General features: G+C 44.9%; 1 protein-coding gene across 3 annotated transcripts in view; it reads left to right on the top strand.

Annotated features, from left to right (window-relative positions):
• Positions 1 to 17327, top strand: part of LHX6 (LIM homeobox 6) — a 178955-nt gene that overhangs the window by 66218 nt on the left and 95410 nt on the right. The gene's annotated exons all lie outside the window — the stretch shown is intronic.

A 17327-nucleotide genomic window follows, 5' to 3' on the forward strand; every position in this document is an offset into this window, starting at 1 on the left:
TGCTGTTTTAAGTTGATTTTTTTTTTGGGGGGGATTTTAGAACTTTTATAGGATCTGATGTCTATGATTAAAATGGGGCTGATATTAAAGCCGGATGTCATTACTGTTCTATATTCATTTTGTATTATGTCATTATGTTATATTCTTATTTTAGATTAATTTATTAATTCATTGAATTCACTTTTCCTAAAGGTGTTATCTATGGCTTTTATTACAAGGTTAATGTAAACGTCAGTTGGATTCTAATAGGATTTTCTAGTTGTTGGGTTAATTAGGTGTCTTGCCTGAACCTTGTTCATTTAAAGGGAATTTTTGTGGCTGTCGATATCATTTTGCTTTGTTGTATACTGGTGGATGAGAAGTAAGCGCTATAGTTGCCATGGAATAAATGGCGCTATAATAATAAATAATAATAATAGTTTAATGTTGGTAATTATGTTCCTATTGTATGAAATATAGGCATTTTGTTGGTCATTTTTACTAAAGTGCAGCCATATTGGCTACTAAATATTTAGGATTTATCTTTGTCTTGGTTTTATAAATATTTTACTTTTCTATTGTACCTGATTAGAGCTACAGTACAGATAAAGTCATGATAGCACCACACTGATCACACATTGATGGCCCATCCTAGTGAGAGGTCACCTATGGTAGATCCTACAAAAAAAACCCATAGAGATCTCAACATGGCATCCTTCTATATTTACCTTCAAGTGACTGTATCATCAGACAGACCCCCATACATATTAGACTAATGCCAATATCGACAGGTTCAGCCGACACTCTAATATGTATGGGAGCATCGGACAACTGATCGTCAATTGGGCATGTCTGATTTTGGACTGTGGACCATATAGTTCTCCCCGAGCTAAGCCGCCAGAAGAGATGTCAGCCGGTGGCTTTCTCATAAAGAACATGGGGGCGCTTTCATGAACAAGTACCCCTGTGTATGGGACAGATGGCTTGGATGGCTAAAGGATTGGCCAAGCATCGCTTGGCTGACAGCCATCTAATGTGTATGGGGGGCTTAAATCTCATCAGGAAGTGGCCCCAACTTCCCTTCTGCTGATCTAAAGAATGCATTGCATGTAAATGGAGGTGTTTTTTAGCCTAATTGTCCATGAGTTACCACTTGGTGGCAGTCGTCACTTCTTTTGGCACTGATGTGACACTGCCACTACAATGTGTTGCCTACTTGCCAATTATTCCCAAAAGTCAACCTTAGGGCTCGCTTACATGAGCGTATACATTGGACAAGTGCTCTCTATTGTTTTATCGGATATCACTCAGCCCAATATTATACTATGGGGCAGTGCTGATCAGCGTCTTTTTTTCTCATGCCGATTTGGCTTGCTGTGATTTGCTGCACAAATCAGATCGCACTCACCCAATCAAGTCTATGGGTGCGTGGAAATTATTGGACCGCACTCTGAGTTTAGTTTGATTTCCACAGACTCACACAATGGAGAAGATGGAGAAATTTTTTGCTCTTCATCTTCTGACTTGTGCTTTGATTCTCTCATTCGAAATAATCAGATCACACTTAGCTGAGACTGATCAAACTCGGATCAGAGTTTGATCCGAGTGTCATTTACTTAATCGATCTGATTCTGGGATGAGAGAATCTACACTCGTGTGACCCTGGCCTTATTTTCATACGCCACGGTTTTCTAATCAGCGACCCCCAGAGCATTTTGTAGTAAGGTTTGCCCAGTTGCAAATGACCTTTTAAACATAATAGAAAGTCAATGTGTCCATAAACTATAAAAAAAAAACATGGATCCATTGTAATATAAAAAAAATACAAAAAGTTTACATGCAATCTGCTACCTAAGCAATTTACAAAAAAATATATTAGAAAGGATTTAATCCGAGTCCACATAAACATTTAGTCATTCTTTTAAACCTAACTAAAATAAATGTAAGCTATAAAAAAAAATGATACATAACACTACATCTAATCCACACCACGTATACCTCCAGAACTAACCTACTTTTTCCACCCCTGACATCTGGAACATATTATCCAAGGGAATCTGGAGAGGCGTTGGCTGCCTAGTTGTGATCCCAAAGTCTAACATCAACCTGATAAGCCCGGTGCTGTCATAGTCCAGACACCATTCATACCTGAAAGGTTTGGACTCAAGCAACTTCCACCAAAAGCTTCTATAATGAGAGCCAATCAGCCAATCAGCAGGGATGTAGGAGCGGGGACTTTTATGTTTATCCTTTTAATTAACTACCCGACTCGGAAGATGAGGTCAGGAGACCTTATGAATCTGGGTGTTGTGACCACTTAAGATAATGTATAACCTCTCTCTCTGTATATAACCTCTAACCCTTCATGTAATAGAATTTATTCTACTAACAAGATGTGTTTTCACCTTCTATGTGGTATATTTACTGTATCTGGTGGTCTACACATTTTTTTTTCCTGGCTGGAATATTTATTTATTTGCTAGCTCAGCATGTTGTCGTTTATTGTGATACTTTGTGCCTTATACTTCAATATTTGATATTCTTAAAAATATTGTACTTTTCTTACATTTTTATATTTCTGTGTTGTGTTTTGAGATTATGGAACACAGCCAAAAACAAGTAACCACAGCCTATAAAGTATAGCTATAGGGAATGCAGAAGTTGTAGTCATCCATATGGGCAATGGTTCCTGAGGTGGCCCAAAGGCTGCTCTGCCGTAAGAAGGCACCACTATTTTACACTGGAGACCAGAAACTTCATTGTATGCATCTGATGGGTATCCTTCAGGTTTATGTTTTTTTATGTGCTTGTATATTGTCTATACTGTGGTTTATGCTAAAGAAAATAATAAGTTTCAAACTTCTTCATCAGGACAAATCACTGTGGTTTGTCCTGATGAAGAAGTTTGAAACTTTGAAACATGTTGACTGATAAACTGCATACTACGGATCTCTGTCTTCTCATCATCCTTCTGACGGCAGCGCAGGTTTAACCCATTTGTTTTCAGCTCTCCAAACAAAATAATATAATTGTTTTATGCTATTGAGGTTTGCAGGTAAATACCGCTTTCTTTGTCTTTATCGGTTTGCTTCAATACCCTATAGTATCATTATTTGGACAAGCATATATTTGTTGGAAAAGAGACGTAGAGCACGAACATTGTTACTGGAGAAACCCAGGATGGGGCACATTATATTACTGGAAGAGGACCAGGATCTGGGACATTATACCAGGATGGAGGACATATATTACTGCAGAAACCCAGGATGGGGCACATTATATTACTGGAAGAGGACCAGGATCTGGGACATTATACCAGGATGGAGGACATATATTACAGGAGAAACCCAGGATGGGGCACATTATATTACTGGAAGAGGACCCGGATCTGGGACATTATACCAGGATGGAGGACATATATTACAGGAGAAACCCAGGATGGGTCACATTATATTACTGGAAGAGGACCAGGATCTGGGACATTATACCAGGATGGAGGACATATATTACTGCAGAAACCCAGGATGGGGCACATTATATTACTGGAAGAGGACCCGGATCTGGGACATTATACCAGGATGGAGGACATATATTACAGGAGAAACCCAGGATGGGGCACATTATATTACTGGAAGAGGACCCGGATATGGGACATTATACCAGGATGGAGGACATATATTACTGGAGAAATCCAGGATGGGGCACATTATATTGCTGGAAGAAGACCAGGATGTGGGACATTATACCAGGATGGAGGACATATATTACAGGAGAAACCCAGGATGGGGCACATTATATTACTGGAAGAGGACCCGGATGTGGGACATTATACCAGGATGGAGGACATATATTACAGAAGAAACCCAGGATGGGTCACATTATATTACTGGAAAGGGGCCAGGCTGTGGGACATTATACCAGGATGGAGGACATATATTACTGGAGAAATCCAGGATGGGGCACATTATATTACTGGAAGAGGACCCGGACGTGGGACATTATACCAGGAAGGGGGGCATATATTACTGGAGAAACCCAGGATGGGGCACATTATATTACTGGAAGAGGACCCGGATGTGGGACATTATACCAGGATGCAGGACATATATTACAGAAGAAACCCAGGATGGGTCACATTATATTACTGGAAAGAGGCCAGGCTGTGGGACATTATACCAGGATGGAGGACATATATTACTGGAGAAATCCAGGATGGGGCACATTATATTACTGGAAGAGGACCCGGACGTGGGACATTATACCAGGAAGGGGGGCATATATTACTGGAGAAACCCAGGATGGGGCACATTATATTACTGGAAGAGGACCTGGATGTGGGACATTATACCAGGAAGGGGGGCATATATTACAGGAAGGGGTCCAGGATGGGGCACATTATATTACTGGAAGAGGACCCGAATGTGGGACATTATACCAGGATGGAGGACATATATTACAGGAGAAATCCAGGATGGGTCACATTATATTACTGGAAAGGGGCCAGGCTGTGGGACATTACACCAGGAAGGGGGGCATATATTACAGGAGAAACCCAGGATGGGGCACATTATATTACTGGAAGAGGACCCGGATGTGGGACATTATACCAGGATGGAGGACATATATTACTGGAAGGGGTCCAGGATGGGGCACATTAAATTACTGGAAGAGGACCCGGATGTGGGACATTATACCAGGATGGAGGACATATATTACTGGAGAAATCCAGGATGGGGCACATTATATTGCTGGAAGAAGACCAGGATGTGGGACATTATACCAGGATGGAGGACATATATTACAGGAGAAACCCAGGATGGGTCACATTATATTACTGGAAAGAGGCCAGGCTGTGGGACATTATACCAGGATGGAGGACATATATTACTGGAGAAATCCAGGATGGGGCACATTATATTACTGGAAGAGGACCCGGATGTGGGACATTATACCAGGAAGGGGGGCATATATTACAGGAAGGGGTCCAGGATGGGGCACATTATATTACTGGAAGAGGACCCGGATGTGGGACATTATACCAGGATGGAGGACATATATTACAGGAGAAACCCAGGATGGGTCACATTATATTACTGGAAAGGGGCCAGGCTGTGGGACATTATACCAGGATGGAGGACATATATTACTGGAGAAATCCAGGATGGGGCACATTATATAACTGGAAGAGGACCCGGATGTGGGACATTATACCAGGAAGGGGGGCATATATTACTGGAGAAACCCAGGATGGGGCACATTCTATTACTGGAAGAGGACCCAGATGTGGGACATTATACCAGGAAGGGGGGCATATATTACTGGAAGGGGTCCAGGATGGGGCACATTATATTACTGGAAGAGGACCCGGATGTGGGACATTATACCAGGATGGAGGACATATATTACTGGAAGAGGACCCGGGTGTGGGACATTATACCAGGATGGAGGACATATATTACTGGAGAAACCCAGGATGGGACACATTATATTACTGGAAGAGGACCCAGATGTGGGACATTATACCAGGAAGGGGGGCATATATTACTGGAGAAACCCAGGATGGGGCACATTATATTATTGGAAGAGGACCCAGATGTAGGACATTATACCAGGAAGGGGGGCATATATTACTGGAAGGGGTCCAGGATGGGGCACATTATATTACTGGAAGAGGACCCGGATGTGGGACATTATACCAGGATGGAGGACATATATTACTGGAAGAGGACCAGGATGTGGGACATTATACCAGGATGGAGGACATATATTACAGGAGAAACCCAGGATGGGTCACATTATATTACTGGAAAGAGGCCAGGCTGTGGGACATTATACCAGGATGGAGGACATATATTACTGGAGAAATCCAGGATGGGGCACATTATATTACTGGAAGAGGACCCGGATGTGGGACATTATACCAGGAAGGGGGGCATATATTACAGGAAGGGGTCCAGGATGGGGCACATTATATTACTGGAAGAGGACCCGGATGTGGGACATTATACCAGGATGGAGGACATATATTACAGGAGAAACCCAGGATGGGTCACATTATATTACTGGAAAGGGGCCAGGCTGTGGGACATTATACCAGGATGGAGGACATATATTACTGGAGAAATCCAGGATGGGGCACATTATATAACTGGAAGAGGACCCGGATGTGGGACATTATACCAGGAAGGGGGGCATATATTACTGGAGAAAACCAGGATGGGGCACATTATATTACTGGAAGAGGACCCGGATGTGGGACATTATACCAGGAAGGGGGGCATATATTACTGGAAGGGGTCCAGGATGGGGCACATTATATTACTGGAAGAGGACCCGGATGTGGGACATTATACCAGGATGGAGGACATATATTACTGGAAGAGGACCCGGGTGTGGGACATTATACCAGGATGGAGGACATATATTACTGGAGAAACCCAGGATGGGACACATTATATTACTGGAAGAGGACCCAGATGTGGGACATTATACCAGGAAGGGGGGCATATATTACTGGAGAAACCCAGGATGGGGCACATTATATTATTGGAAGAGGACCCAGATGTGGGACATTATACCAGGAAGGGGGGCATATATTACTGGAAGGGGTCCAGGATGGGGCACATTATATTACTGGAAGAGGACCCGGATGTGGGACATTATACCAGGATGGAGGACATATATTACAGGAGAAACCCAGGATGGGTCACATTATATTACTGGAAAGGGGCCAGGCTGTGGGACATTATACCAGGATGGAGGACATATATTACTGGAGAAATCCAGGATGGGGCACATTATATAACTGGAAGAGGACCCGGATGTGGGACATTATACCAGGAAGGGGGGCATATATTACTGGAGAAACCCAGGATGGGGCACATTATATTATTGGAAGAGGACCCAGATGTGGGACATTATACCAGGAAGGGGGGCATATATTACTGGAAGGGGTCCAGGATGGGGCACATTATATTACTGGAAGAGGACCCGGATGTGGGACATTATACCAGGATGGAGGACATATATTACTGGAAGAGGACCCGGGTGTGGGACATTATACCAGGATGGAGGACATATATTACTGGAGAAACCCAGGATGGGACACATTATATTACTGGAAGAGGACCCAGATGTGGGACATTATACCAGGAAGGGGGGCATATATTACTGGAGAAACCCAGGATGGGGCACATTATATTATTGGAAGAGGACCCAGATATGGGACATTATACCAGGAAGGGGGGCATATATTACTGGAAGGGGTCCAGGATGGGGCACATTATATTACTGGAAGAGGACCCGGATGTGGGACATTATACCAGGATGGAGGACATATATTACTGGAAGAGGACCAGGATGTGGGACATTATACCAGGATGGAGGACATATATTACTGGAGAAACCCAGGATGGGACACATTATATTACTGGAAGAGGACCCGGATGTGGGACATTATACCAGGAAGGGGGGCATATATTACTGGAGAAACCCAGGATGGGACACATTATATTACTGGAAGAGGACCCGGATGTGGGACATTATACCAGGAAGGGGGGCATATATTACTGGAAGGGGTCCAGGATGGGGCACATTATATTACTGGAAAGAGGCCAGGCTGTGGGACATTATACCAGGATGGAGGACATATATTACTGGAGAAACTCAGGATGGGACACATTATATTACTGGAAGAAGACCAGGATGTGGGACATTATACCAAGATGGAGGACATATATTACTGGAGAAACTCAGGATGGGACACATTATATTACTGGAAGAAGACCAGGATGTGGGACATTATACCAGGATGGAGGACATATATTACTGGAGAAACCCAGGATGGGACACATTATATTACTGGAAGAGGACCCGGATGTGGGACATTATACCAGGAAGGGGGGCATATATTACTGGAGAAACCCAGGATGGGACACATTATATTACTGGAAGAGGACCCGGATGTGGGACATTATACCAGGAAGGGGGGCATATATTACTGGAGAAACCCAGGATGGGACACATTATATTACTGGAAGAGGACCCGGATGTGGGACATTATACCAGGAAGGGGGGCATATATTACTGGAGAAACCCAGGATAGGGCACATTATATTACTGGAAGAGGACCCGGATGTGGGACATTATACCAGGAAGGGGGGCATATATTACTGGAAGGGGTCCAGGATGGGGCACATTATATTACTGGAAAGAGGCCAGGCTGTGGGACATTATACCAGGATGGAGGACATATATTACTGGAGAAACCCAGGATGGGACACATTATATTACTGGAAGAGGGCCCGGATATGGGACATTATACCAGGATGGAGGACATATATTACTGGAGAAATCCAGGATGGGGCACATTATATTACTGGAAGAAGACCAGGATGTGGGACATTATACCAGGATGGAGGACATATATTACTGGAGAAATCCAGGATGGGGCACATTATATTACTGGAAGAGGACCCGGATGTGGGACATTATACCAGGAAGGAGGGCATATATTACTGGAGAAACCCAGGATGGGGCACATTATATTACTGGAAGAGGACCCGGATGTGGGACATTATACCAGGAAGGGGGGCATATATTACTGGAAGGGGTCCAGGATGGGGCACATTATATTACTGGAAGAGGACCCGGATGTGGGACATTTTACCAGGATGGAGGACATATATTACAGGAGAAACCCAGGATGGGTCACATTATATTACAGGAAAGGGGCCAGGCTGTGGGACATTATACCAGGATGGAGGACATATATTACTGGAGAAATCCAGGATCGGGCACATTATATTACTGGAAGAGGACCCGGGTGTGGGACATTATACCAGGAAGGGGGGCATATATTACTGGAGAAACCAAGGATGGGGCACATTATATTACTGGAAGAGGACCCAGATGTGGGACATTATACCAGGAAGGGGGGCATATATTACTGGAAGGGGTCCAGGATGGGGCACATTATATTACTGGAAGAGGACCCGGATGTGGGACATTATACCAGGATGGAGGACATATATTACTGGAAGAGGACCAGGATGTGGGACATTATACCAGGATGGAGGACATATATTACTGGAGAAACCCAGGATGGGACACATTATATTACTGGAAGAGGACCCGGATGTGGGACATTATACCAGGAAGGGGGGCATATATTACTGGAGAAACCCAGGATGGGACACATTATATTACTGGAAGAGGACCCAGATGTGGGACATTATACCAGGAAGGGGGGCATATATTACTGGAGAAACCCAGGATGGGGCACATTATATTACTGGAAGAGGACCCGGATGTGGGACATTATACCAGGAAGGGGGGCATATATTACAGGAAGGGGTCCAGGATGGGGCACATTATATTACTGGAAAGAGGCCAGGCTGTGGGACATTATACCAGGATGGAGGACATATATTACTGGAGAAATCCAGGATGGGGCACATTATATTACTGGAAGAGGGCCCGGATGTGGGACATTATACCAGGAAGGGGGGTATATACTACTGGAGAAACCCAGGAGGGGGCACATTATATTACTGGAAGAGGACCCGGATGTGGGACATTATACCAGGATGCAGGACATATATTACTGGAGAAATCCAGGATGGGGCACATTATATTACTGGAAGAGGACCCGGACGTGGGACATCATACCAGGAAGGGGGGCATATATTACTGGAGAAACCCAGGATGGGGCACATTATATTACTGGAAGAGGACCCGGATGTGGGACATTATATCAAGAAGGGGGGCATATATTACTGGAAGGGGTCCAGGATGGGGCACATTATATTACTGGAAGAGGACCCGGATGTGGGACATTATACCAGGATGGAGGACATATATTACTGGAAGAGGACCAGGATGTGGGACATTATACCAGGATGGAGGACATATATTACTGGAGAAACCCAGGATGGGACACATTATATTACTGGAAGAGGACCCGGATGTGGGACATTATACCAGGAAGGGGGGCATATATTACTGGAGAAACCCAGGATGGGACACATTATATTACTGGAAGAGGACCCAGATGTGGGACATTATACCAGGAAGGGGGGCATATATTACTGGAGAAACCCAGGATGGGGCACATTATATTACTGGAAGAGGACCCGGATGTGGGACATTATACCAGGAAGGGGGGCATATATTACAGGAAGGGGTCCAGGATGGGGCACATTATATTACTGGAAAGAGGCCAGGCTGTGGGACATTATACCAGGATGGAGGACATATATTACTGGAGAAATCCAGGATGGGGCACATTATATTAGTGGAAGAGGGCCCGGATGTGGGACATTATACCAGGAAGGGGGGTATATACTACTGGAGAAACCCAGGAGGGGGCACATTATATTACTGGAAGAGGACCCGGATGTGGGACATTATACCAGGATGCAGGACATATATTACTGGAGAAATCCAGGATGGGGCACATTATATTACTGGAAGAGGACCCGGACGTGGGACATCATACCAGGAAGGGGGGCATATATTACTGGAGAAACCCAGGATGGGGCACATTATATTACTGGAAGAGGACCCGGATGTGGGACATTATATCAAGAAGGGGGGCATATATTACTGGAAGGGGTCCAGGATGGGGCACATTATATTACTGGAAGAGGACCCGGATGTGGGACATTATACCAGGATGGAGGACATATATTACAGGAGAAACCCAGGATGTGTCAGATTATATTACTGGAAAGGGGCCAGGCTGTGGGACATTATACCAGGATGGAGGACATATATTACTGGAGAAATCCAGGATGGGGCACATTATATTACTGGAAGAGGACCCGGATGTGGGACATTATACCAGGAAGGGGGGCATATATTACTGGAGAAACCCAGGATGGGGCACATTATATTACTGGAAGAGGACCCGAATGTGGGACATTATACCAGGAAGGGGGGCATATATTACTGGAAGGGGTCCAGGATGGGGCACATTATATTACTGGAAGAGGACCCGGATGTGGGACATTATACCAGGATGGAGGACATATATTACTGGAGAAATCCAGGATGGGGCACATTATATTACTGGAAGAGGACCAGGATGTAGGACATTATACCAGGAAGGGGGGCATATATTACTGGAAGGGGTCCAGGATGGGGGAAATTATACCAGGAAAGGGAGACCTTTTGCTAGGAAGTGGCCCCGGAAAGAGGACATTATACCAGGAAAAGGAGATGTTATCCCAGGAAGGGGCCAAAGATGGAGACATTATACCAGGAAAAGGAGATGCTGTGCCAGGAAGGGACCAAAGATGGAGATATTATACCAGGAAAAGGAGATGTTATACCAGGAAGGGGCCAAGGATGGAGACATTATACCAGGAAGGGAGACGTTATACCAGGAAGGGTTGAAGACATTATACCAATTATTACTGGAAAGGCCCAGCATGGAGAACATTATATATGGAAAGGGCTTATGATAAGGGACATTATTACATGAAGGGGCAAGGATAGGGTATATTATTACAGGAAAGTGGTACAGGATGGGAGACATTATTAAAGAATAGGGGACATTGTTACATATGAGGGCGAACAGATATGTCTTCACAGGAACGCTACAAAGGCCCATACATCTGACGAACATGCTGGTGGGGGTCCACATCCAAATTTTGTACCTCGGCCCATTGGACTCTAGTTACCCACTGGTTGTCAGCAGGGTGCAGGCGACTAGTATTTGCCTCTCTTTGGACTACTCCTTTTTATGGCTGCCTCTATTCCATATTTTTTATGGAATTTTGATGTACAATTATTGTACTCTTTTGAATATGCTGTGGTTATAAGAGTAGGTTCACACAGTGTGGATATACTTTGGATTTTCTATCTGGATTCTCCAGGTGTAATACAGAACCATGCAGACAAATCTGCATATAACTTGTATGGATTTTGCTAAGGATTTTTCATGGATTCTTTTCTCCTCAATTAGATCCTATGCGGATGTATTCTAAGGGTATGTGTGCACCACGTCTGTTTGAGGTTGATTCTGCTTAGAATTCGCCTGAATTAGCGCCGCAAAAGTAAATATAATGCATAAAATGTAAAAATGACATTGCTGCGCACGCGTTCAGTGTCCTGTTGCTTCTTTTAACCACTTCAGGGTTCAGAAACTGTTAAGCGGTTCAGAGAAGTAGCAGGTCTATCCCCAGGGGGCTTCCGGTAAAAAGCTATAGTATAAATAATAGGAAAAAAATGCCAGCCACTTCAGGAATAAGACCGACGGATTTTTTCCTGAAGATTCTTCTTCGCTTAGGAAAAGCTTGATGGGTCTGCAGATGCCTTAAAGATATCAGGTGTTTGTGCCTAATAATATGTAAATGCTTGTGTGCCCAAAAAAGACAAACGTATTCTAGTAGGGATATGAGAGTGCATAGCTATCTGTAGCGGAATATTGTTTACTAGTCAGCGTGGCTACCTGACCACTTTATGTAATGTAAAGCTGTAAATCTTTATTTATTTTGCTATCCTTAGGGATTTTCACCTGTTACTTGCCACAGGTGAGTTTGAACGAGCATCACATGCTTGAAACAAAGCTGTTTACACACAATTTTGGAAAGGTGCAAACAATTTTATCGGGTCCATTTTTGGGGTTTTGTGTGAAATTATGTCCAATTTGCCTTTTTTTATGTTTTTTGTGTTGTTCCTATACACACAAAGAATATAAATGTGTGTATAACAAAATATGTGTAATTGCAATAAGTTTCTGGAAGAAATACTTAATTTTCTAGAACAATTTCAAGGGTGTCAACACTTTCGGCCATGGCTGTACTGTGGCGCCCCTGAGGGTTCAGCCGCCACAGAGGTACTGCACCTCACCCAGAGGTGTGGTGTCTCCTTCTCTCAAGGTAAGGAGGGAGTGCTGCTTGGAACCCCAACACCCGCATTCAACACTACACTGCTCCAGGCCGGCTGGAAGGGCAAGATGCACTGTGTTTCTGCTGAGCCCTGTCCCTGGCTGGAGTGGGGGGAACCAAAGAGAGGGGGAACCAGTAGTGGGTGAGGGTGGAGGATGCGGAACAGGGGAGCACCATAATAGGAGTTATATAAAGGGAAGCCATCTTAGGGTGGCAGAGTAGTGCAGAGGACAGAGAGTGAGTAGCAAGGAGAGGAGGGGAGCAGAGTCTCTTTAGGAGCTCTGCTCCATAAGGGGCCTAGTAATAGAGGCCCAGGAGGGGAGCAGAGGAGGAAGGCTCCGTCGACAGAAGGGATCCCAGGGGGTACGGTGAGTGCAGGACCGCACCCGTACGCCCGAATCTGCCAGGTGTCAGAGGGATCAGGCCGCAAGAAGGGAACCGGTCCCTGGACCAGCCGTGTTACTTCAAGTCTCGGCTGGAAAACCGGAGGCTTCTGCACTTCCATGGTGCAGTTGCCACAGTCTCACCCTAGTCACCGTGAAGGGCATCAAGTAGGTCCGGGAACTCCAGGTTGCCCAGAGGGACTTCAGAGCACCCGATCGGGACTGTGTGTGGGAAGCGCAGGGCAGGTGGGAGAAGACCCGGCGCGAGAAGTCAGTCTAGTAAGAAACATAAAGAAAGTGGGGATCCGTCAAGCGCTCCTGATATACTTGAGAAAGTGCTGGACCCCTTATCTGGTAGACGCAGTGCGACGCGGGAGGCTGACACCCGTACAGTGTACCTGAGGAACTTGAACAGAACTGTGAGTAAACTCGGATGACTGCACTCCACTGCCTCCGTCAGTTATTTCCGCTGCGCCATCTCTCCTGCACAACAAGCCCCAGCATCACCATCATCGATACTACACTGCCCTGGGGCCCGCTCCACCTGTGGGGAGCCGTTCCAACTCAGCTGCCCTACCAACCGCCCCAGAGGTTTGAAGCAGCGCTGGAACCTATTACCAGAAGCCACAGGTGGCATCACGAAATAAACCATACACTAAAAATCCCTTTTTCAAGAGAGACCCTAGAGGACGGGCCCGGGAACCGACTGCCGTGACATCCTAAGCAAGGTAAAAGGCCCAGGTACCGAGTCCCCTATATCCCCCTGGGTGACACAGTACTTGTTCATTCTTGTTTTTCATCAAGCCTTTCCACGTATAGTAAATTTTGCATTTGATCTATGGGTTCCTGTAGTGTTGGATCAGATGGTTTCAGCCAATATTTGAGCAGCAACCTTTTATCTAGCAATATTATTACGTGAAGGAGTATGGGTGAAGATAGAAGGTTTCGTGCTCCATCGTTTGTCTTCGTCCACAATAATATCAGAGTGGGAGAGGGACGTAGTTTGAATTCCCAAAAATTTTTGATGCAACTGATATAATTAGTTCCCAGAATTTGCTTAAATGGGAACAAGCCCAGATACCATGTAAAAGATCTCAGGAGGGGGTCTTGCACTTTGGACAGTGTCTGGTTTGAGGGATGTGCTTGTCCTTCTCTTATTTTAGACCCTATGTCCTAATCATTAAGGTGTTTCTCTCAATGTTTATGAAAAAAGTGTGGGTGGGTGTCCAACAACTCGTCTCTCATTTCGCAATATAGGAAGGAAATAGTGGATGAGTCAAAAGTGTTATGAGTTTTCTTGAGTGATATCGTCTCGCTGGTTCATAAAAAAAAGTGTTTCATCTGTTGGAATTGGATTATTTCATTAGATCCTAGATGGAATTTACTAATTAGTTCCTCCCTATTCAGCCATCTCGGCTCTGAAGGGTGTAGTAGATGGGAGATATGTTGTATGTCCTTCCTCCTCCACTCCTCAAAGAGTTTGTTCTCCTTTCCCTGTATAAATTCTGGATTATTCCACAGAGGTAAGTACCGTATATTCCGGCGTATAAGTCGACCTGGTGTATAAGACGACCCCCCTACTTTCCTGTTAAAATATAGAGTTTAGGATATATTCACCATATAAGACTACCCCTTTTCCAACGCATACCAAACACCGGTAAAAATTAAAAAAAACAGATTTGAATTTAACATGGTCCTTTTTTAATTTAAATTCTTATGACATGCAGGTATATAGCAGGAAAACTGTCACTCATAAACATATTAAAATAGGGGGGACCCCACGTCATTTTTTGGGGGGGTCCCCCATTCTAATAGCTAGTAAAGGCTAGGTATTCAGCTGGGGGCTGATATTAGTAGCCTGGGAAGCTCCGTGGGTATTACCCTCTTCCCAGACTTCAAACATCTGCCCCAGCCGTCTGCTTAACCTCCGCTAAAGACCATAATGATGGTGGATCCCACGCCAATTTTCTTTTTTAAAAATCCTTTATTTTAACACTAAATGACAATTGAGGGGTTAATAAAGATGCAGTCCCTAAATTATTAATTTTGTAATTAATTTTTCCCAAAAATGTTGACGTGGGGCTTCGCCATATTTTTGTGTCCAGCCAGGTACAGCAGGCAGGAACGGGCTGCCCCCAACCACCAGCTGCCTATTTGTACCTGGCCGGACACAACAATATAGGGAAGCCCTTTTTTTTTTAATTATTTCATGAAATAATTTAAAAAAAAAATACGTGGGGCTTCGCCCTATTTTTGTGTCCAGCCAGGTACAACTAGGCAGCTGGGGGCTGGAATCTGCAGCGCAGGGAGGCCCAAGCTTTCTGGGCCCCCCCCGCTGCAAATTGCAGTCCGCAGCCACCCCGGAAAATGGCGCGTTCATAGAAGCGCCATCTTCTGGCGCTGTACCCAACTCATCCAGGGCCCTGGTGCGGTGGCTCACTGGGTAATAAAGGGGTTAGGGCCAGCTTGGCATTATCAGCTGGCCCTAAGCCCGAAATTCATGGGGTCACGCCAATATTAGACATGACCACCATGAATTTCTAGTAAAGTAATTAAAAAAAACACAACACCCAGAATAAAGTCCTTTAATTGAAATAAAGACACAATTTTTTAATGTTCTAAATTAAACCATACTTACCATCACGCCCATTCCAGCTGAAGCCAACGATCTCCTGCAATAAAAGTAAAATAATAAAGCAACCTCATCCTTACCTTTCCATGGTTCCCAGGACCGGTCCAGCTCTGCTACATTCACATGACAGGCTGGACCGCAGCAGAACGCTGCCATCCAGCCTGTCATCCCGCAGACACTGAGAAGCGCAGGCATGCTTGTGCTCCTCAGTGTCTGACTGTGACGGCATCCAGATGAGCCGAGATCATGTCCAATGAACTCGGCTCACCTCATGCACGTCACTGACAGCGTCGGAAAATTCTCCTGCTCCCCGCATGCGCAGTAGAAGTTTCCCACGCTGTCAGTGACGGACGTCCAGGAGGTGAGCTGAGTTCATTGTCGGCTCATCTGGATGCCGTCACAGTCAGACACTGAGGAGCGCAAGCATGCCTGCTCTTCTCAGTGTCTGCGGGATGACAGGCTGGATGGCAGCGTTCTGCAGGTCCAGCCTGTCATCTCGATGTAGCAGAGCTGGACCCGTCCTGGGAACCATGGAAAGGTAAGGATGATGTTGCTTTATTATTTTTCTTTTATTGCAGGAGATCGTTGGCTTCAGCTGGAATGGGCGTGATGGTAAGTATAGTTTAATTTAGAACAATAAAGAATTGTGTCTTTATTTCAATTAAAGGACTTTATTCTGGGTGTTTGTGTTTTCTTTTAACTTTGACTATGGGGTTAGTAATGGGGGTGTCTTATAGACGCCTCTCCATTACTAACCTGGGCTTGATGTCAGCTGGCATTATAAGCTGACATCAACCCCAGCCCTATTACCCCACTGCCACCGCTACAGGGCAGTGGGAAGAGCGAGGCTACGTGCCAGAATTGGTGCATCCTATGGATGCGCCATTTCTGGGGCGGCTGACGGCTGGTGTTTCTAGCCTGGGAGGGGGCCAATATTCATGCCACCCTTCCTGGGCTATTAATATCAGCCCCCAGCTGTCTGCCTAGCCTTTGCTAGCTATTAAAATAGGGGGGACCCCACATCATTTTTTTGGGATTCCCCATTTTAATAGCTAGTAAAGGCTAGGTATTCAGCTGGGGGCTGATATTAGTAGCCTGGGAAGCTCCGTGGGTATTACCCCCTTCCCAGGCTTCAAACATTTGCCCCAGCTGTCTGCTTAACCTCCGCTAGAGACTAAAATTAAGGGGATCCCCACGCCAATTTTTTTTTTAATAAATCCGTTATTTTAACACTAGATGACAAGTACAGTAACCAACACTGTCACTGTACTTCATACATATGTGACTGACATGTTTCTATCTATCTAATCTATGTGTGATTCTCTATTCTTTCTATTCTAAATTGTCGGGTACAGATGCTGAATTGCCGGCCCGCTTTCTTAAAGAGACGGTGCATGAAAACACTATTATTTGTTTTAATAAATCCTTTACACTAAATGA

Source organism: Phyllobates terribilis, unplaced genomic scaffold (assembly GCF_046119375.1).
Source record: "Phyllobates terribilis strain yellow unplaced genomic scaffold, ASM4611937v1 Scaffold_7__3_contigs__length_470593459, whole genome shotgun sequence".
Lineage (NCBI taxonomy): Eukaryota > Metazoa > Chordata > Amphibia > Anura > Dendrobatidae > Phyllobates > Phyllobates terribilis.